We start from the raw sequence: 22,215 nt of genomic DNA, 5'->3' as shown, positions 1-22,215 counted from the left end.
TGGGATTCTTAACCCATTAACGCAAGGCATCCACTCTATTTTCTCTGCAACATATGTGTGCTGAAAAATCACTTTCCTAAAGAAAGAACACCATTCAGGAACTTGCTTCTCAGGAACTCACTTCAGAAACATTTTACCTCCTTCAGCCCCTCATCCCATCGCTATCTCTGCTTATAAAACACAGGTTGCCTTGGGCTCCATGAATAAATAAATATACATCAGCCCTTTGGGAAAATGTTTGTGCACACCTTTAGCTAGAGTCCTGTGGAGTTTCTAAAGCTGGAGGGGATCAACTAATTGAATAGCAAAGCATCTATATTTTTTAAAAGAGAACCTTTTTAACAATCTGAAATGACTTAGTTTTCTGTTCTAATGCTCATTCGGCCCTCAGCTTCTGTAAATTTCAAAGCCTATATACTTTCTTCCAAAATTACCTTTACAGAAGTCTAGTAGATTGTGAATTTTGCTTGTGTAAGAAAATATTAAGACTTGGTAAGCCAAATAGTGTGTTATTCAATCAATTTAGTAGAGTTCCCATATGAACTCAAGAGGTCTGGAAGTCATTACAGACGGATTTCTCTCTCTCTCTCTCTCTCTCTGTCTCTCTCTCTGTCTTTTGAGAACATGATCCAAATAGATGACTCCTACAACTGGCAGTTCTATCCAAATCAAAGTAAATGGAAATGAATTATTTGGTTTTGAATGGGAAATCGATAAGTAGAACATCCTAAATAATCCAAGCTTCCTGACCCGCAGAGTAATCCTCACCAAACTTAACAGGAGAGGATACTCTTTCTGAGTTAAAATCCCTAACTCTTTGCTACTCGGGAAATTATATCTGAGATCAACTGCAGTCATTGAGAAAATTAATTACTCATCAAGAGATTATGGAGATCTTCACATTTTCCCCCATTTATTCCCCAAGTTTGAGAGCCTGTTTTGGCCGCGACGATTTCCTGCATCACTACTGAGACACAGAAGGCAATCCCATCCCAAAACGTTCCTCTTCTTCGAGCTCCCCCCAAAGTCCCTTTTCCAATTAATTCCCTGGACAGCTCAAGGTTTTTTGCCTTAAGTGCAAAAGCTTTCAAGGAATCAACAAGACTTGGCAAAGTAACTTTGCTTCCACCCGCGGGAGGGGGTGGGGGGAGCCCTGGGTGCCCCCTTTTTCCCTGCCCCAACCTTTTTTTTTTTTCCCCTAAAATCTTGACATCCACGGGGTGGAGAAGTAGGTTAATTAGGCAGGAGTCTCAGGCTTGGCCCCCGGCTGCGGGTGGGGGGGAGGGATGCTGCGAGCCCCGCCGCCTCCCCAGCACCAGGGACGGAACCGGGGAGGCCGCGCAGGGTCGGCCGCGCGCACAATGGCGCAATTATTTGTCTAAAGTTCCATCCTCCGCGGAGCTCCTTGCATAATTCAAGCGTAATTAAGCCGACGGTGGTAGCTTTAAAGGCATGACTTTGAGAAGGGAGGGGGGTGTTTATTTACTTTGGGGCTTCGCTTAGAGAGCAGCTTCCGGATGAGCTGAAAAATGACTGCAGGAGGATTTGCACCATCTGCGTGGCGAGTTCAAAAATTGTGTCCTCTTGCAAATCGGAGTTTTGCGAACTTTCCTCTCTCCTGCTCCCCTCCTCACTGCAACCTGGTGTCACAGTCTCGCACTCAGGAACAGCTGGCTCGAAAGACAGTTCCACCTGGGAACTGTGCTCACATGCCCAAGAGTCCAAATGCTGGCTGTCACCCTGGAATCTATTCCACCCATTCCACTCCCATACTGACTGGTGGCCGGAGCAGAGCTGAGTCATGCCTTTTGCTCCCTCTCTTTGCCCTGTGTCTCAGAACCTGCACTCCGAGTTTGGCCCTAAAAAGTCACCAGGCGTGGGGAAAGTTCCCTTGTGCTGAATCACACTCAAACACCCCCCCAACACCACCACCACCACCAAAAAAGAAAGAAAAAGACAGCTTTGAGGCGAATGGGGCACACCCAGCCGGGGGTGGGGGGGGGGGGTGAGAATAAAATCCTAGTGTTTTGTCTACATATTGTTATTCTTTCCTTAGTTATATCAAGATAATGGAGATGATGCAAGAGCGATGCTCAAGAGCAAAGGTTAGAAATGGCACTACTTGTGGCCCTGGCCAGCCAGGGTTGGCTCCTGCTAGAGCTGGAGTTCAAAGGGTTCCTCTCTGCACTGTCCAAAATTGTAAATATACACTCTAAAATAACCACGTATCCCCAGCCTAGCATATAGAACCTAACATATAATAATATGCTTCCTATAAAATATTTGGTCCTCAGACACAATTCTATTGTCCTCTCTCTAAAATGGCATTACACACCTAATACAGTATTTGTCGCCATATACACAGATACCCATCCTAATATATAACATACACCAACTAATACAAACACACCGGTTAATTGCTCTTGTGATGTGTGAAAATAAAATGATAGTGCATGTCCATATTCATCAAACACAATGGTACATATTAGGTGAGACATGGAGATATGGAAATATGTAGATATAAAGCGAATATATATGTGCCCCCCCCCACACACACACACACAGACTTATGTTACACCTATGGGTGTACGTGGAATGCTGGACACTAGAGGCCGGATCTGCTTTGGGGCCGCCTTCCTCTCTCCCTTTTTACCTGTTGGTGACAACCTGCGGCTGCGGGGGGTGGGATGGGGCACCCAGAGTGGCTTGCCTTTCCTGCCCACCTGCTCACACTAGTACCACTCGCACGGGGATGGGAAGAAGTCCCTGTTCAGGCAGCAGAGGTTGGGGATGGGGGGGGCGCCCCCACAGATGGAACTCCTATTTCAGAGGAGGCCCCAGGCGCTCAGGCTACCCCAACACTCCCCAGAAGCTCAGTGTCCACGACCCTCGGTTGGAGAGGATCGGAGCTCCAGGGAGATTCCGCCTAAGTCTGCTCGGGCGGCCGAGGGGCAGCCAGGCCGCGAGGGGCCGGGCAGGGCGAGCCCCCCTCGCCGCCGCCCCGCGCCCCCCGCAGGAGCCTCCGGGGCAAGGGACGGGGAGCCCCGAGATTATTTTTGCTGTTATTCGATTTCCACCCTTAGGGTTCTTAATTCTGGCCTTTTCCAGGCGCTGTTCTATACCCCTGGGAGGGACTTGCTGGAAATTTCGTTAATTTTGAGCGACTTCTTTGCAAAAGAAGCTGAGTTGAGAAGGGGACTGGTGCCGCACTGGGAAGAGCCCAGCTCGAACCCTCAGGTGCCAGCCTTCTGGAAGCGACCCGGGTGGGGGGGGGGGGGATGCTTTCCCTAAGCCCAGGTCCGCCGCCTCCCCCACCCGCCCCCGCGCTGGGCGGTTAAGGGTTTGCGACTTTCTGCGCTGTATTGAGAACCTAGCATAAATGTCTATAAAAACAAAAACAAAAAACAAAAACAAAAACAAAACTTGGTGGAAAGAATTTGATGAATGTGTCTAATTGGTTTAACGCGCCATCTATTCACCAGAAGAAAAGCTCCATCATTAGTCTTAATTAAGTTTTTTTTTTTTTCCTTAAGTCGCTGCCTTTAATGATCATAGAAACCGAGGAATCCAACACCAGCATCTGCGTCATTTTAATTGCCCTGTTTATTCGTCGGGGATGTGGCAAAGTTACCCAATATTTTCCCACATGCTCTGCTACTCTTGGGGGAGCCCCGCGAGCAGGGCCGGCTCGCGTCCAACGCAGAGGCAAAGCGCAGCGTTTGCAAAGCTGCGGCTGAGCTGCCCGCGCCGCTTGCAGGCTCCTGGGCTCCGCGCGCCCCCGAGCGCCCGCGGTCCGAGCCACGGGGACAGCTGCCCTAGGAACGGTTTGCCATCGGATTTGTCCTCGGCAAATGTCTCACCGAACAAAAACTGCACGGAAGCGGGCCCCTGCAACTGGCGGATGGTGGTTCTAGAAAAAAAAAAATAATAATAATAATAATAACTGCAAAAAAAAGCTTCTCCACTCCAGGCCGCATTGGGAGGCTGCTGCTGGTCCCCGTGCAGTCTGCCCAGGGAAACCTGAACTAACAAGAAAAAAAAAAAAAAAAAAAAAAAAAACACGGTTGCCACATCCCCTTCCCAAAGTGGTCGGGACCAGAAGCTTCTGCGTTGATGCAAAACTTTTCTTTTTGATTCCTACAGTTTTCCTGGTTAGGAAAACCAGAAAACAGACTTCCTAGACATTTGGTTCCAGGTCCCCACCACCACCGCCCTCCCTCCCCTCTTCCCACAGCAAATGACACCAGCAAGGGACCAGGGCCCAGGTCAGAATGCCTAAAACTCATCTGTGTTTCTTCTTCATTGAGTTTTGACGATTAAGCTTAGAGGAGTCAGGACCCCAAACGATTTCTCTCACATTTGTCTGGCAGGAATTGAAGCTTCTGCTACTCAGGACTCTGGCCTTCATTCAATTACCCCTTAGCTATTCTCTGGGTCTTTTTTTTTTTTTAATCAAAAACAATCCAACTTCCTGACCATTGATGGAGAAATGGCACAAACCTGAGTCACTGAAACCCTTGAGTCTGAGTCAAAGACTTTTGATTCAGTCAGGCCCTGGGATGTTTTGTTTTGTTTTTTGTTTTGTTTTGTTTTTTTCAGCAGCAACATCTTAATTGCATTTTAAAATTTTTTTTTTTTTGTGGTATGATTTTTACCTCCAACTTTCTAAATTCAGGATTTCGAGAAATAAAGGGATTAAGACACAAGCCACCTAAACCAGATAAAAAGGTCTTACTCTCCAATGTCTGGCAGACAGTTGTTAATCAAAATGGAATTTAAGACTTTTTTTTTTTTCTCTAATGGAGAATGAGGATAATGAGGAAATTGGTGCCAAGAGCAGCCCACTATTTTTTTTTTCTTTCCCAGAGCTAGGAGGCAAGTGGCTGACTCTTTGGCAAGTGCCATTTAGCCACAGCGCTGAACTGGGGCACCACTGTGCTTTGAGGCTGCTCAAGCTTGGCTCTCTGAGGATCTGAACCACTCTGTTGACGTTGGACACAGTGAGGGCCTGAAAGGCAGACCCGAGGCAGCTGGACAAGCCTTGCACTTGGCTGCTCAGGCCACAATTCAGGGAAATGTGTCCCACAAATTCTTCTGAAATAGGAGCCATGGAACATGAAGAGTTTGTTTGGGTGGAGATGGGTCTGGAAGCGGTAAGAGGCCTCATCTCAGGAGCCATTCCCATTACTTATCTCCTACCTGCTTTGCAAACTTCCCCTTGGCCTGTCGACCTCCTACAGCTCCAGATTTCAGGAGGGCAAAGTCATTTCACCCCAGTGAGCTCCCACTCTGTGGAACAGATTGAAGTCCCAGTTCTCAGAGAGTCTGAATCCAACAAAAATCAGTCTAAAACTCAATGATCCATCATGACATTACATACCCCTACTGCTCCCAGGGGTAGCAGTACTGATCCCCACCCTTGTGAGAGGGGATGGGGCAGGTGCTGTGGGAGAGGGAGAGTGTTGGAATTTAGAGTAGGAGAAACTCAGTCCAGGCCGTTGAACCCTTGGGGCAATTTCCATCAGGGCCCCTGAGTGAACCAAGACCACCCCCCATATACCCACTAGTTCAGGGGTCCTCTGTTACCTATCTTCTGTATGGAACACACCAACTTCTCCAAGAAAGGCAACTTTTCCAATTTATCCCAAGACAGATAACTTGGGATAAACGAAGAATTCCTGTTTAACAAGATCATTCTTGCTTCCAGTTTTATTGTGATTTTCAACCTCCTATTCTTTTGTTTTGTGGTGATAGTTCTCCTCCCATCCTCATTCTTCCCACCGTCCCCCAGAGTCTGGACTTCTTTGCACCTGCACTGTTAGTTAAGGAGGAAAAAAATGCCTGGAGATGCTGCTGGGCTGCTGGAGGGGAGACAGGAAAGAAAGCCTGGTGGCCTGGGGCCCCGGTGAGGCAGGGCCCCCGTGGGTGGGGGTCTGGGTAGCCCGCCCTGGTCTGTTTGTGCACGGAGTTGGTGCAGGGGCAGCAATGGAGTCTCCAGCCCCGGAAGGACAATGGGCAGCTGGACAGCTGCAGCTGCCACAAAGGAGACCCTCAGCCGAGGCACTGTTTACTTAGTGTCGGGCCTGACCCCAGGTCTGCTGGAGGCCGGTACAGATGCTGATCCCACCCTGGGAACCCGCTTTCACCCCTCCGTGGTCCACACTGGCCTGTGTGTGTTTGCAAACAACTTAATTGACTTCCGTAATATTCATATGCTGGCCTTAGCTTTGGAGAACTGGAAGGGGAAGACTTGTGGGGCAAAGGGCTGAGGCCTCTGGAGGCTTGGCTCCCCATACACGGTCCAGACCGCCTGACTGATTATTGTGGCTTCTTTCCGGAGGAAGCAGAGAGTCTCTGGCTTGTAAAATTTTACTGTTTTAATTTTCCAGCCTCAATGTCCAGAAGAAGCCAGACAGCAGGCCCACAGGCCACTGTGCAAGCGAGAACAGCCCTTCTTCCCAAAGCCTGCTCACACCGCCAACACAGACCCACACAACACGTTGCATGCCAGGGCAGAGAATTCTCTTTGTGCACGTGAAGAGGTCATTCATCTGGGACTGCTACTGGTCTAGTCCTTTCCATGATCTTCTACGGACACACCTAGTAATCACAATCCCTGACTTCTCAGCTTGCCTTAGATTAAAAAAGTGGAAGTCAGCTAGTCTTTCTTGCCAGAAGTATCTAAAAAACATTGAGAATTTGTTTCTTAGATGTGCAAATTTAGGGGCCAGCAGGCAAGGAGATGCCTCACTTGACTGGGTCTCTCCCACAATGTCTCCCTCTTGGGGGGCCACTGTCTTGGAAAAGCTGCCAGGACAGCTGTGTGGCTACCCCAAGATCCGGGGTGACCTAAACCCCATCCCAGTCCACATCTAGGCCTGAAGATCCTGCCACATCCTCCTGGTGCTGAAACTGTTTCCTTTGAGCACATCCTGAGCTTAATTTGTCGAGCCAGCCCTGAACACCCCTTCTCTTCCCCGGATTTCAGCACATCTCAGTTTTCCTAAGTGCCCCCGTAGGACTGAGGGTGGGGGTGGGTTTTTCCAGGAGCTTCCTCTATGAGGAGGGCCGGCCTGACACCTGCGCTAAGACTTGCTTGAGGAGATAGTTGGAAACCTGGCTGGGGCAGAGGAAGCCGAGCTGCTAGTGCCCCCCACTCCTCTTTTTATTCCCCTTCCTAACATTGTTCAAAATGACGGTCTAGTCCAGATATGACGAGGCCAGCGCCTCCCTTGAAATGGAAACAGAGGACTGAATAAAGAAGAAAAAGTACTTTGTAGTCGGCCTCGTCCATCTTTAATTCAGAGACGCATCGATACTCCAGGGAGCTCAGCCTTTCATCTCTTTGATTTTTTTTTGTTTTGTTTTTTTTTTTTTTTTTTTTTGTTTAACACCAGATCTGTTATGGACTAAAATTCCTAGGTTTTCCATAGAAACATCTCCATTCCTTCGGGATATTGATGTTTTCTTCTTCCTGGGGGTTATGATATGGTAAATCAGATTCAGAAAAGAAGGGACAATGCCAGCATTCATGGGCCTGGGGTGGGGTTTCTCTCCGCCTTCCCTCTCCCTCCCCCTTCCCCCCCCCCCATATTCTCTCTTCTCTTTCCCTCCCTCTCTCATTCATTCATATTCATTCATATTCATTCTCATTCTGTCTCCCTCTCCCTCTCTCTGCCTCTCTCCCCTCCCTCCCCCATCCCACCCTCTCCTCTTCCTCCTCCTCCTCCTCCTCCTCCTCCTCCTCCTCCTCCTCCTCCTCCCCCTCTTCCTCCTCTCCTTCCTTTCTTCTTCCTTTCTCTCTCTGCTTCATTTTCTCCCCGTTGTTCTCGGGGAACCGAAATAGGGTTGTGCTTCTGGTCCCTTCAAGCCCTTTCAAGCGTCTTCAACTTTGGCGGTGGCAGCAGCAGGTTGCGTTGCCATGGAGACGGTACTGTGTGGCGGAGGCCGGGGCGGCCGCAGCTCGAATCCCCCAAACAATGCCGCGCCAAGTGCAGGTTCCTCGCCCTTTTCCGTGCACTTTTTCCTTCTAATGGGGCTAGTGGCCTCAAATGGGCGCTGTATCTTGACACGACAACAATCCCTACTCCCTCGCTTGCCCCCCCCCCCACCTCCTCCCCTGCTTTTCCTTCCTCCCTCCGGGTCTTTGATCTATTAAAAATCAAAAGAACAAAGTCACAGAGGAAAGTTGGGTTTTGTTGTGGCTGCCACGGCACAAAATGGGCCTCTTCAAACAGAGTGTGGTGGAAGCCACGTCCGACAATGCTGATCCAGGATTGGTTGTAACTACAGGTCAGACTGGACAGCTCTATACAAGAGAAGGCAAATCCAGGCCTGCCGAGGAGTGGCCAGATTCTCCATCCCAAATTGGCTGCGGGGCCTCCTGGGAGCCAGGGATGCCTCCAGTCAGGCTCCGAGTGCAAGATGAGGGACATCAGGGTCCCGGAAAGGCCTCCAGGTGAGGAGCCACGAGGACTTGGCGCTACGATATCTGCTCAATCTTAAGTCATCTTACAAAGCCCCCGTGTAGCATTGGACTCTGCCCAAATCTGGACACGCTTCGGCTTCCCCTACAGTGCTTGGCACACAGCAGGTGATCAATAAATAATCGCTGGTTGTCCCAGATGCTGGTGCACTGCCAAGCCCTCCACTAGGGGGCAGGAGAGGGGGTTAACCCTAAGGGAGGGAGGGGTTAACCCATATAAGAAACAATATCCTATTGCATACTTGTGATTTACTGAGAGTAAATCTTAAAAGTCCTCATTACAAGAAAAAAAAAAAATGTGTGACTTTGTGTGGTGACAGGTGGTAACTAGACTTATTGCAGTGATCATCTCACAGGGTATACAAATACCAAATCCTTCTGTTGTACACCTGAAACTATAATATATGTCAATTATGCCTCAATAAAAAACAAAGAAACAACCAACAAGCCACACTTTGCCATATAGTATGACTAGATGGTTGGAGGAAAATGCCAAACGATCTGTAAACAGACACTGAATTCAGGGGTCCCCCCCTACAAGTGACAGTAACATTAATATTATCATCGTTATAGTTATGAGTCATTTGCCAAAATTATTTCTGGTGAGACCGTCTCTGAGCCAAAACATACATGGGCCATTTTCCCAAAACCAAGGCCATTGTAAGATCATCAATCTTGGTTGAAGGTACTTGGAGGACCATTTCTTTAGATAATACATTCATCGCCCACAACTTAAATATAGTAGCAATTTTAACTGAACTGGTTACATCAAGTCTAATATGCAAACAACAGGCTTATAGATTGATTTTGTCCCATTGAGTTTTCTATTTTGATAGCAGAAAACACAGATTTGCATTACATTCATCTCAATTTCAAGCTAATAAATGGATTTTATAGACTTCAGAAATTTACTCGGTTTAGATTCAACCTTAAGTATCCAATTCCTTTGACAACCTCCGGCTTTTCCATATGAAAAAGCTCTAATTTGGGGATCCCTGGGTGGCTCAGCGGTTTGGTGTCTGCCTTTGGCCCAGGGCGAGATCCTGGAGTCCCAGGATCGAGTCCCACATCGAGTCCCACATTGGGCTCCCGGCATGGAGCCTGCTTCTCCCTCTGCCTGTGTCTCTGCCTCTCTGCCTCTCTCTCTCTCTCTCTCTCTCTCTCTCCATATATATATATATATATATATATATATATATATATATAATCTTTTTTTAAAAAAGCTCCAATTTGATATAAAATTGGATAAAGGCTCCAATTTGAAAAAGGGAATAATATACAGAAATCTTAAGTGGAAGAAAGGAAAGAAGACCAACTTGAAACCTTTAAAATTTGACAACTGGATTGTCTGGGTACTGTGATGTCTATCCCAACATTTTTCAAGGAGCTGGTATGCTGATGATCTCTTGAAATATTTTAACAATGTCTATAACCTTTTTGGCTAGGAAAAAAATAACAGAAAACATGCTAGCAAATGGATATTTGACAAAATTATGTTTACTTTTTTAAAAACTGAGAGAAAAGCTAGGAATGAACATAATTTTAGCTTTTTAAAAAAGATTTTATTTATTTATTCATGAGAGACATACACAAAGAGAGAGAGACAGAGAGAGAGAGGCAGAGACTGGCAGAGGGAGAAGCAGGTTCCATGCAGGGAGCCCGACATGGGACTCGATCCCAGGTCTCCAGGATCAGGCCCTGGGCCGAAGGCGGCAATAAACTGCTGAGCCCTCCAGGCTGCCCCAAATTTTAGCTTTTTAATCTAATTCTTATTTTTAATAGCAAGATAATAAGAGAAACTGTTAATGCAATTATGTTTTTTTTCTAATGCATCTTAGCATGATTATTTGTAATGTGAGGAGAAAGGAGGGGAAAATTTGGGATATTGAACTGCTGCTATGAATTTGTAAACATGGAAATATTGTACACACTCTGTCTAAGACCTCAAAACTCTAATCCCTAGACCCAATCCTTCAAAAGCAGACTAGAAATTTCTGCCTTGGTCATTAAACCTAGAGAAAATGAGAATGAAAACTGCTGGCAAAATCAGCTGAGAGACAAAGGTATAGATATTCTTGGCCTAGGGAACCAGAATTTGAGATTTGTATTATCAAATAAACTCAAATATGAAATAAACTACAGTTTAGCATCATGACTGCTTATAGTATGTGTTCTCTAACTGCATATCACATAGACACACACAAGTTGAATTTGAAGGATTTCAATTTTTTTGTTTTCCCTCCTTTATACACATATCTTTGCAGTTCTAAATACATTAAGAAAACCACTTCCTAGACCACTGAAAAGGCATAACACGAACTGGCCAAAAGTTTCTGGGCTACTTTCCAGCCTTCAAGAAGGACTGAAGGGAGAAGTCTGTGAGGCCTCTTCACAAGCAGATGGAGAGGGAAAAGGAAGTCACCATGGTAACCACTACCCAGGTAGAAAAGGTGTTTCTGTAAGGCTGGAGCCCTCTGGTTCATTTAAAAGGAAGCCTAACCACAAAGGTAGTCAGCAAGCCCCCTAACACACACACACACACACACACACACACACACACACAAAGATTCATAAACAATAAACCTTACCCAGAGAGACCGACCAGCACTTTCAGTGACCCAAGGTTCAATTACTCCTAGTTCTAATCACCATTAGCTTCATTGAAAATGGTCAATGAGGGCTTAGGAAGACATGTCCTGGACACAACCTCTTATTTTTCTCCCTTCCTCTCATGAAAGTCCTCACCATGAAGAGGATTTGGCCATTTTCTGAGAAATTAATCACTCATCAGAACAAATGTACACTTCCAGAGTGTCATCTGGCTTGAGAAATTTTTAGGGCACCATTCCCATCCAGCCAGCATCATTCGGCTCTTGAACTTCTATGTTCTTTGGAACCCCTGCCCCGTCTCATAACTATACAACAAGAGCACTTCCTATTGCTGAGATATCATTTAAATTCCCTCAACATGTGGTCCCAGAACAGCAGCTTCAGTATCACCCAGAAACTTGTTAGAAATGCAAATTTTCAGGTCCTACCTCAAGTCTACTAAGTCAGAAACTCTGGGAGTGGGCCCAGCAATCTATGGTTTTATTTATTTATTTATTTATTTATTTATTTATTTATTTATTTATCTATTTATTTTTATTAACAGGCTCTGGGTGATTCTGAAGCTCGATCAGACTGAAAAACCACCAATTTAAGAACCCCAACCACCCACCTGCTGATGGAAATTGTATACTTAGAAGTCTGTGTTCTTGCAGTCTAGAGACAAACTGGAAAGGGAATCAAGGAAAAGCTGTCTGAAGCTGAGGACTCCTAGCACAGAAGTCCAATCAGAGGTTCTGCTCTGATCTGCTGCAGGTCCAGCCCCATCACTGAGGTGGCTGAGCCCTCAGGGGTGAAAAACCTGAAGGGAAATCAGCCAAGTTCCCTCCCTCAGAGAGAAGTCCAGAATGGGAGACAGGGAGATACTGACCCCCAGGTATAGAAGGAAGCAGTGGAGGGAGGAAGATGCTGGAGGTTAAGTCATTCAAAACAGAGAGGAGTTCAAATGCCACTGGACAAAAGGTAGTTTGAGGGGGTGGCTTGTGTGCATGAGTGAGAGTACGAGTGTGAGTGTGGAGTACGTGTGAGGAGTGTGACAGATGCGAATATTGTGGGTGTAAAAAATGGGGATATGCTAGGGGCCTGGGCAGAGCGTGGAGGATGAAGAGAGTGGCTGATGTGAAAGGTTGGGGGAGAGGCACAGGTGACAGAGGGCTGGGACAGGGTGCACAGGACACAAAGGGGCATGAGCTAAAGAGATGGGAGGTGGTAAGGGGTCTAAGAGAAGTGAGAGAAGTAATGAGGGTTGAGAAGATCTGAGGGGCTTGTGGGTTTGTGTGGGAGTAGCAGAGGGGGAAGGAGAGAAGGGGAGGAAGGGATAGGAAGGATTGAGAAGGAGGGAGAGGGGATTTGTGAAGGGCTGAAGGAGTCGGAAAGGGTGACAGGGTGGGAGGCATAGGGGAGATGGGAGAAGGCGAGTGGGGAGAGCAGAGCGGGTAAGGTGCACCCTGCTCCAACATCTCCCAAGCTGCAATGGAAAGGCCGGGAATAAGCATGAATAGTAATCAGGGACACCTGGGTGGCTCAGTGGTTGAGCGTCTGCCTTCAGCTCAGCACGGGATCCCGGGGTCCTGGGATCAAGTCTCACATCGGGATCCCCGCAGGGAGCCTGCTTCTCCCTCTGCCTGGGTCTCTGCCTCTCTCTCTCTTTCTCTCTCTCTCTCTCTCATGAATAAATAAATAAAATCTTTTAAAAAATGAATAGTGATCAGATAAATATGAGCGACAGAATCAGGAGCTGGGAAAACCTTACTCCTGGCCCCTTGCTCCCCCACCAGCCTGCTTTCAAATAAATCAGAGAATGAGACCCCAACCCTGCAAACACTCTGAGTACCTGCCACGCTGGCGCTCTCTGTGGGGATCGGCTTCTGCAAGTGACTGATTAACACTAGCGCTTGGCTACGCCCTCTTATCAAACTAAGGGACTCCTGGATTTGTCAGGTGAGAATGTGGTTTCCACACCTCTCAGGTGTGGGCACTTTCCTGGGCCCTGCCCTCCCCTCTAATGCCTTCACCGCTCCCTCCTCTTTGAATTCTGAATTCCCAACTTTTAAAACAGAGGATGGAGGGCCTTTCTGGAAATCCGAGATTTTTCCCTGACCAGCCATAAGAAAAAGATCTTAAATCTCACTCCCTGGGTAAAGTTTGGCTTGGCCCCTTCCAAATGCCCTCTGGAATCCAAGCCCTGTTAAGTATTCCCCCTAGAATCCCCATTGTCTTTGCTAGTATTAGGTAATTAGGGCCTGATTTTGGATGCACTAGGCATTGGAAATCAGAGCATAATTTATGTGATCAGAGATTGTGAATCAAAATGGAGGTAAGAAGGATTCTTTCTTTCTCTGTACCAAGAAAACCTAGATTTGTCACCAGTAGGGTAAGTCTGGTCTCTGAGCTTCAACTCTAGCAAGGCCTGGCTGTTCACATGCACAAATTTGGGCTATTTCAAGTCAAGTTTGGCAATTAATAGCTAAATTCACATACCTCCAAGCCATCTGTAAGTTTTCATGTGCAAAGCAGAATGGAATTTAGTAGCAAGTAATTGATGAGGATTTTTAAAACAATATAAGCTGTGTCCACGTAAATTAGAGGGAAAGATGTGCCTTCAAGGAGATAGAATGGGAGGAGAGGCCAGGGTCTCCAGCACCTGAAATCTAAATTTACTTCTTCAGCTTAATTTCAATGCACAGTAAAATAGAAAGTTTCACAGATCCTGGCAGATGACATTTCACAATCAAGCCAGAAAGATTATTAACGTAGCGGTTAGCATATACTACAGAGTCATCTAAAAGATTTTACAGTTTCAGTGTCAGGTAATGCAATCATTTTACCTTTAATGAATGTTAATTTCATATGGAAATGATTTTCAGCAGGGATTTTCTCAAATGCTCAACTCATAAGAATAAATCAGTTACCTTAATTTTTCAAATGTAGTTATAAACTAAGATTTTTTTATACCTTTTATTTTTTTTTCCTAAGGAAAGTAATATTATTGTAGAAGCCTAATCATTTCCAAAAATAATAAAAGAAAATTCCTTTCTTCTCCATTAAAGTTGTGATACTCATTTAAATAAGAGCAGTTTTGGCAGTTATACTATGTCTTTATTTGTATCAATTAATTACTATATGTCCTCCTGAGCACTGCTAGATAAAACCACCTACAGATTTCACAATATAAATATTTAATGGTATATCAGCTTTGTCCAGAAATATGCACAATTTCTAGATGTCTATCATAAATTAATTGAGCTGATCATCTCTCATCTTCAATTTGATTCATTATAACTGAATAACTAAATGAATATGTGGACTAAATACTTGAATAGTTGATACCTAGGACATATGTGAACTATATTTTATCTAAGATGTTGATTTTTTTCTAACTTGATGTGCTTTATTAAACATGTATCTATTTCAAAGTAAGCAAACCTGGAAACTTCTGGAGTTCGTAAACTGATTTTTACAACTAGCTTGAACCTAAATTGCTTATATTAATCATCACCGATTATAAATTCTAGGTCCCAATTCACCCAGAAGTCTGAACAAATTTCATGTACCACAGGCACAGCCACAAGATAGCTAGAAACATATTGCTAAAGGCTAGAAACATATTACTGCCTTGCTTTCTCCGTGTCACTGTAGAACATCTCAGATAATAGAGCTCTAAAGTGTGCATTTCTATAAATCTTTAATTCCTAAATCCTCTAAAAGATTGGATGAGGAGCAGAGAGAAGAGCCACTCTATCTTAATATGAAACTATTTTTTTAAATAGTTAAAATGATTACAAGTTTAAGAAAATGAGCAAATATCCTCTGAGAACTGAAATATGGTTTCTACGCATATCCAGTTGCCTGCTTTTATAAACCAAAAGCCAAAACTATGTAGACTACCATTCACACTCTGTCAATTCTACAGAACTGTTTCTGAAATGGTTCACTTCTGACACATTATTAATTAAATAATGAGGGTAAACTAACAAATCTGATCTGTTAATTAAGAAATTCGTAGGGGGGGTATTTTACCTAGAAATAGTCTCCGGAATTATTTTCCATATCACTTATGTTTACTCTTCTTGCAAGCCTCTCTGTGTTACAGTTCCCTGCAAGGTACTTGTTCTTTTTTTCTTTCTTTCTTTCTTTCTTTTTTCTTTTTTTTTTTTTGCAAGGTACTTGTTCTTAAATTTATCTTTTGTCTTTTGCATTCTGCTGTCGTTTATACCTTTCTGCTAATTTCATGCATCGCCAAAATTCTATGTGGGACACATAGAATTCTGTTTTTGTGTTTTTTGTTGTTGTTGTTGTTTGTTTTTTGTTTTTTTTTTTAACAAACTTCCCCCTGCTCTGACCCAAAGCCCACCAGAGAGAAGGTAAATTCTGCCCAGGGAACAAGAGAAAGGGCTTCCAAGGGAGAAGTGATGGCCCACCACCTGCAGATAGTTAAAGGAAGCCTGAAAGCAACTTGGCCAATGTTTGGAGAAACCGCAGAGACTCTCAGACATTCAAATCCGTATCCCCAGGTTGTGGCCTGCGTTGGTACTCTCCTGGTCAACTGCATCCTCTTGGAACGAAGAAAGTAAATACTCCTCTCTCCCAAAGGAATGACACTCCCTAAAGGAATACTGCAACTGTCCCTGTTTTGCTTAATTTTGTAATCCCTGTCTCTGCCGTCCTATCCACCCCAGAAATTAAGCCCTGGAAATCAGTGAGGTCTTGCCATCTTGCTGGTAATGAAAGGAATGTGGAAAATTCTGAACCCAGCTAGAAACCACAGCCGAGGGAAATTCATTTTTTTTCCCCTATGTCAAAGTTCAGGGAAAGGCAGCCTAGGTCTCTAAATCATTGCAAACCTACAATGTGGCGGTTAAAAAGGAGGTTTAAACCAATTCTAGATTTTTACAAGATGTTTTCCCCTCCTGCTAAAGTATTTAGTTTTATTGGGGGAAGTATTCAAAACCATAAAGCTCAGGAATCGGTAAAACTTCCCCAGTCCCACGGGGTTCCCAGAGTCCTGAGAGCCTCTTGACTCTCATGGCTCCTCCAGGAACAATAAATCCTGCAGGATCTTCGGGTTCACTTCCCCAAACCCCCCTCCCCATTACTAATTGTCCTGAGCATTTGTCCTTCAGTTTTCCCCACTGTTCCTCTCTCTTGCTTCATTCACTCCCCATCTTGGTGGGAAAAGTCATGTGTGAGGGAATTACGTTTTTGTGCCCATTTTATCAAACAGGAATCTATTGCCTTCCCTAAACATAAACTTTTCTCCACTATCATTTTTTGTTTGTTTGTTTGTTTGTTTCCTGGTCATCTTATCGACTTTTGTAAAAGAGGAGGGGAAAAAAAAAAGAAAAAGAAAGAAAGACTAAAGAGAGATGTGTATCCCACATCTAAATTGTCTTGTATTTAACTAGCAACTAGCAATCATCCGACATTAATTTATACGGTTTGTACAAATACCTAAGCCATTTAAAAAGGCTGCTCTGGGTCGTGTGTGGCAGGGAACATCTATCTGGTGAATAGGCAGTGTCACACGGTAGCATGCTCCCTTGTCAAGGCCGATTGTGTTTTAGGCAAACATTTGCGCAAACATAAAGGCAAAGGTCAAGGACTGTTCAGTCCCAGTATGCGCTAATTCACCTAGCGAACCAATGGGGCAAAAGTTGCATTTTATATGCTCGGGCCCCGCCAGACCCAGGCTCGGGGAGTCGCGCCTGCTAACGAACCAAAATCGCCTCGGATCCCCCCTCGGCCCCGCGTGCATCCTCCGCGGCCGCCCGGTGCATTTCTCCCGGGCGCGCATCGGGGTCCGCCCTGCCCCATCCTTCTGGCGCAGCACGTGTCTATGCCACAGTCCCGGGTAGGGGAGACCGTGAGAATCCATAAAATCTGGGCTCGCGGCAGACGTTCGCGGGTCGCTGTCTGGCGCTGCCAGCGAACCACCCCTCGGCCCGGGCGCCTCAATAGCCGCGTTTATGGAACATGCACCGCAGAGCAGCAGCAGCAGCCACACCCCGGGGACCGAATCCCAGAGCCCCGGGCCGGTGCCCGCAGCCAAGTGCATGCAGCACCACCACGCACCCGTGACACACGTCCGTGGAAACGTGTGCGCGCGTGCACGGAGCCGCCTGTCGAGTCTCTTTGGGGCCACTTTTCCTGCAAGTTAGCGCGCACGGGGCTGGGGCGTTGCTCCCGGGGGACTACTAGGTCTACACCCATCTCCCACAGATGACGCCTAGTTATTTTTCTTAGCCCCTGGCGGTGGGGTGGGGGGGACAAAACATAGCAAACGATTTCGAGTGGACGTCAACTTGAGCAACTCGGATGCGGAATACTTTTTAGGGTTAAACAAACGCGCGCGCGCTCCAACCCTAGGGTTTACTTTGCATCAATAATCATCTGGCGAGAACCAATGGCTGAGTTTTTCTAAACCGTCCATTTAAGGCACGAGGTTTTTTTTCCGCCCCCCCCCCCCCCATAAACCCGAGGGTCGCAGCTGTGCGCGTCCACAAGCAAGTAGTTTACACGTGCAAGATCCGTTCCCAGGACCTGGCGAGCGGCGGGCCCCGGGCTGCGGTCGGGGACTTGTTGCCTCTGCGGCGGGAGCGGCTGGAGCGCGCGGGACTCGTTGGCCCCTGCGCGGGCACCACGGGGCTCGGCGGGAAAGCACCTCCCAGCAAAGCCCTTGCAAAACCAGAGCAGGGTCGCAGGAGGCGCCCACCCCAGGAGGGAGCCTGGAGTTACTCTCCACCCCACCCCACCCCCAAAAAAAACAACAACAACAACAGGAAAACTCTACTCGAAGTGCGTTTTTACTGCGTTCCAAAACCAAAGAGCAAACAGGAGGGGAAGGGGAAAAAAAAAAAAAAAGTAACTTACCCCGACCTGCCACAACACTACATTTTGAGCGTCCTTTAACACTTTGATTCTTCCTTGAGTGCTGCAGCCATTCCTTGCCTCTTGCCAAAAAACAACCTGCCTACTAGCTGCGGTTAAAAAGAAAGAAAGAAAGAAAAAAAAAAAAAAATCTAGCAAAACAAAACAACATCTAAAACTAAAATAATAGATAAAACCGCGTTTTTGCCCTTCTCCCATCCTTGCCAGCTAGAACCTGCCTCAGAACCTTCTTCTTTCACTCTGTCTTTACCGAAATTGCCAAAAACACCACCTGGGCAGCTTCGCAAGGCTTAAAGTTTGTGTAGTTTGTGTGAGCAAGTGTGCTGGTGCGTGCGTGCGTGTGAGTGTGTGTGTGTGTGTGTGTGCGCGGGTGTGTGCGCGCGCGCGTGTGCGCGGGTGTGGGAGTTAGTTTGCTTTTAAAAAGACGTCGTTGTCATGCAGAGTCATAAAAGTGTGGCCCCCCATCTTTGGGTGTTGGGTTTTTACGTGCACCTCTCATTTCAGTTAACTTTTTTAGAGCTGAGAAAAGCTGCTAGCTTACTTTCGGGAGACTTTGCTCGTTATTCATCTGTTTAGTCGCCTCCGAGGCACAAAAGCGGATCCGCGGCGTTATGAAAAATGGCCTGGGCGCGGAGAATGTCACAGTGGTCGGCGTATTATTTTAGCCGTCTTAAAAAAAAAAAAAAAAAAAACTCAGGGAAAGTTTGCTTTTGATGAATTCAATAAAAGAGAAGCTGCAACGGAAGAGATTTTCAGCTAAAATCATACAGCATGGGGCAGGGCTTAAAACAGCCAGATGGCCAAAGGTAGAGGGACCCTCTTGGTTTCAAAACCCAGATCTAGAATTCCGCCGGCTGAGCTGCTTAGCTTATTTAATCCCGCGTGTATCTTTATTTTTTTTTTCAATGGATTTCCCCCCTGCTCTTTTTTTTCCCCCACCTCCCTTTTCGGCCCCCACCTCTCTTCCCACCCCAGAAGTTGCTGCTGAGCCCCCGACTTGGGATTTGCAGAAGTCACTTTTCAATTTCCCCTCTGATAAAAGAGTTAAACTCTTTTGCGCGGGGCACAGGGCGAAGCGGGCTGTGAAGGCGGTAGGCCGGCTCCTTGCGGGCCCTGCCCGGATCCTGGTTCAAAGGCCACGGCCCTTGAAGGCAAGGGACAGCCTGGAGTTTTGGACTTGAGGGCTACCTGCTCACCCCACCTGCCTTACTCCTCTCCCCACCCCCTGCCACCGCGGAAAATCAGAAGTTTGGCTCCCCCCTCTCCCAACACACAGAGCAGTTGTGTTCTCCGCACATTTCTCTGGGGTCCCTTTCTTAGGGGTCAAAGAGGCACAGATTGGGGTGGCAACAGGGGGTCCATCCCCACTTTGGGATGGAAATTGTGAAATTAACGTGCATCCTTTTTGAGCCACAGTCTTGGAGTTAAGATGTTGGTTTAAGCAGAGAAATAGGAGGTGGGGAGGAGAAGAAGAAGGAATAAACGATCACAGCACCTGGACCTCTTCCTTTCTAGACGGGGAGGGAGGACCTGAAGCCACCCGGGATCCTATCCCTCACCATCAGCCCAGACAAGATTTAGTCAGGTTAACGAGTTTGGCCACCACCTCCAGGAAGGCCTCCGGATAGACTCCACCCTAGCCTGACTGCTGCTCTACTACTGGTCCAAGAACTGGATGTGGTGAAGGGGCAGATTTTCAGAAGGATTTGGAGATTTTGGACCCCACCCACCCAGGTTTAAACCTGGAAGATACACACACACACACACACCCCAGTTGCAGGGGATTTGGGGGCATCAGTGGGAAAGAAGACAGGATCCTGGAGAGCAAGGATTGGTACTAGAAATGAACGGACTTCCCAGAGCCCGTCCTGCCAAGGGAGGGAAGGCAGGGTCTGAACTGCCCCAGACTTCCCCAAGAGGAGAGGCAACCCAAGGAAGAATTGTGGCCCCTGGGCGGCAAGCTGCTCCAAGTACCCGCTGGGCCACTTCCTGGCTGAGGGACCCTGAACAAAGTCCTTTAAACTACTCCAACTCTGTTTTCTCATCTCTAAAATGGGCACAAAAATAGAATCTGTGTCAAATGGTGTTTTCTTTTGCTTGTTCGTTTGCTTTAAATAGGACTGCGCGTGCAAAACGGTTATAGAAAGTGCACGAGAAATAGCTACGTGTTGGTATTACTGCTACTGTTGCTTTTTCCTAGAAGTGCTGACACAGGCTTTGCCCTGGAGGGTACCTCAAAGCAGGAGCTCCCCATAAGTGGTTCTCTGGACCCACATCCTCACTCTGCTGGCTCTGCAGATCCAAAAGTGCACAGTCCCGGACCTTTGGAGTCAGACAGAGACCTGGACGATCCCAGGATGACACCAACTCCCCCCGGCCCCAGCCAACCCTGCTCACTGGGCGCCCGGTCACCCCGTTCCTTTTCCAGAGCGAGCTGCAGAAGCCCAGGTATCCGCGGGAAGACCTGGAGCATCCCCAGCCCTCCTCCCCTAAAGGCGCATGGACCCTAGGGAAGAAACCTCCAAAGCTGAGTTGGAGAAGATCTTTTGGAAAAGTCGAGGTGATGCTTGTCTACCTTTCTGGAAGTGAAGGAAAAACAACCTGGAGAAGACACTAGAAAAAAGCTGCCAGGGAGGCTGAGAGCGTCAGCCCGGCACACTCCAGGTTCACACCTCGGGTTTCCCCCGCTTATGTGTATTTTTATTTCCTCACAGAGGATGCCAGGAGGAAACACCCTCCTGCTTCCCAGCAGACCTGCAAGGGGTGCGGGGTGGGGGGTGGTCCCCGTGGAAATCGCAGCCCTCAGTTCTCCCGGACTCTGGGAGAAAGGAGGCACAGCAGTAGCTTGGAATCCAAGACGCACCTCTGATTCACGCTATCAAAGTCATGGCCCCATCTTTTGGGGCAAACATGCAAGAGCCCACAGGATGTGGGGCCAGCCCACATCAGCCGGCCTTTAGTGGCACATACAGGAGAGGCCCTTTGGGTCCGCCACTTGGGGTCTCCCACTTCTTCGTGAGGTTTGAAGTGTGGAAAGATTGTTCCTGGGCTCCGCCGTTTCTGCGGGGCCAATGAGGACCAGACCTCCTGTCAATTTATGTCTCACCTGGGGAGCTCGCTGCTCAGACTCAAATTAGTGCACTGCCTGGCATCCCAGGTGCAGGGGCTGCAGGTCCTGTGCCACCTGAACGGAGGGGGGCACCTGACGTCCAACTCTGACAGGGGCTCTCAGACTCTTGCACCTGTGGGGGAAGCTGGACCCACTGTCCAGTCGCCTCCCTCTCTGTCGGCTCCTCCCTGCTGCCAAGGCTCCTTCCCACACAGGTGACAGCATTTCCAGTCCCGGATCACCTTGAATATTTCTATACCTTCAAAAGTGGAAATAGGAGAGAGGGGGCTACCCTGTCAGAAGTTTGTGTCTCGGTCGTTTGTTAAGGAGTGGAGGGGTGGGTATCGATTTGGTGTAACCTGAAGATTTCTGTAGTTTGAACTCAGAGAACCAAACTGCTTGTAGCCAGTAGATGTTTGTGGGGATGGAGTGGGTTTGCATAACTGTTCCAACAGACCCCTGACCTCCAGGGCTGAAGATTTCTCATGATCAATAAATGGTTTTTTTTTTTTTTTTGCTTCGTGCTTTACAATTATTATAAAAACTATTGGGGACTCTTCCCACTTGAATAGGTGACCAGCTAAGACATAATGAATGATGGTCTGTCCAAGGCATTCAGTTTGCCGTTTATGACACCCCGTTCTAACAACTCGATGGGCCAAAGTTTGCTCACAAATCCTACCCACCCCCCATCCCCAGTAGGATCTCTCTCTCTCTCTCTCTCTCTCTCTCTCTCTCTCTCCTTAATTCTCATTTGTTCTTGGCTTTCTGGGTTGGTTCTGGCTTTCTAGGAGAGCGTCGATCGAATGGAACTTGGGCACGGGGTGGATGGCGAACCCGCCCGAGGTGGAGCTTTCGCATTAATTGTCCCAATAAATTGAGATATAGTGTGCATAATGCAATGGAGCAATATGGTTATAGTCCACGTGTATGACTTAATTAAGCTATTTGCAGCTTGATGCTGCAAGTCAACGGGTGTGCAAGTGGATTAACAATTGCCCGCTCCCTTATCCTCAGGATGGCGCATAATTACTTTACTAGTGGTACATATCAATTTTTGATGATTGCGGAAGCCATGCTCGCTGCTTCACCAAGAAGCCGCTTAATAACTCTCCGTTGTGTCTTA

At 47.1% G+C, this 22,215-nt stretch overlaps 2 long non-coding RNA genes across 3 annotated transcripts in view; one reads left to right on the top strand and one right to left on the bottom strand.

Annotated features, from left to right (window-relative positions):
• LOC140613882 (uncharacterized) overlaps positions 1–18,355 on the bottom strand; it is a 317,930-nt gene extending 299,575 nt beyond the window's left edge. Inside the window, exons 1-2 of one of the 2 annotated variants that reach the window (XR_012014767.1) lie at positions 18,195–18,355; positions 17,963–18,065 (exon numbers count right to left, since the gene is read on the bottom strand). This is a non-coding gene — a long non-coding RNA (uncharacterized lncRNA). Of the gene's footprint in view, positions 1–17,962 lie in introns of both variants that reach the window. The other variant, XR_012014766.1, reaches the window with a different exon arrangement.
• On the top strand, positions 7,930–12,746 carry LOC140614425 (uncharacterized). Its single transcript, XR_012015287.1, has 3 exons — positions 7,930–8,593; positions 10,750–10,926; positions 11,640–12,746. It is a non-coding gene; the product is annotated as an uncharacterized lncRNA (long non-coding RNA).
• Positions 18,356–22,215: the final 3,860 nt, after the last annotated feature.

The sequence above is a fragment of the Canis lupus genome, chromosome 22 (assembly GCF_048164855.1).
Source record: "Canis lupus baileyi chromosome 22, mCanLup2.hap1, whole genome shotgun sequence".
In the NCBI taxonomy this organism is placed as follows: domain Eukaryota; kingdom Metazoa; phylum Chordata; class Mammalia; order Carnivora; family Canidae; genus Canis; species Canis lupus.
Note: the sequence above shows the minus strand (reverse complement) of the source record. Positions and strands in the feature narration are given on the sequence as shown.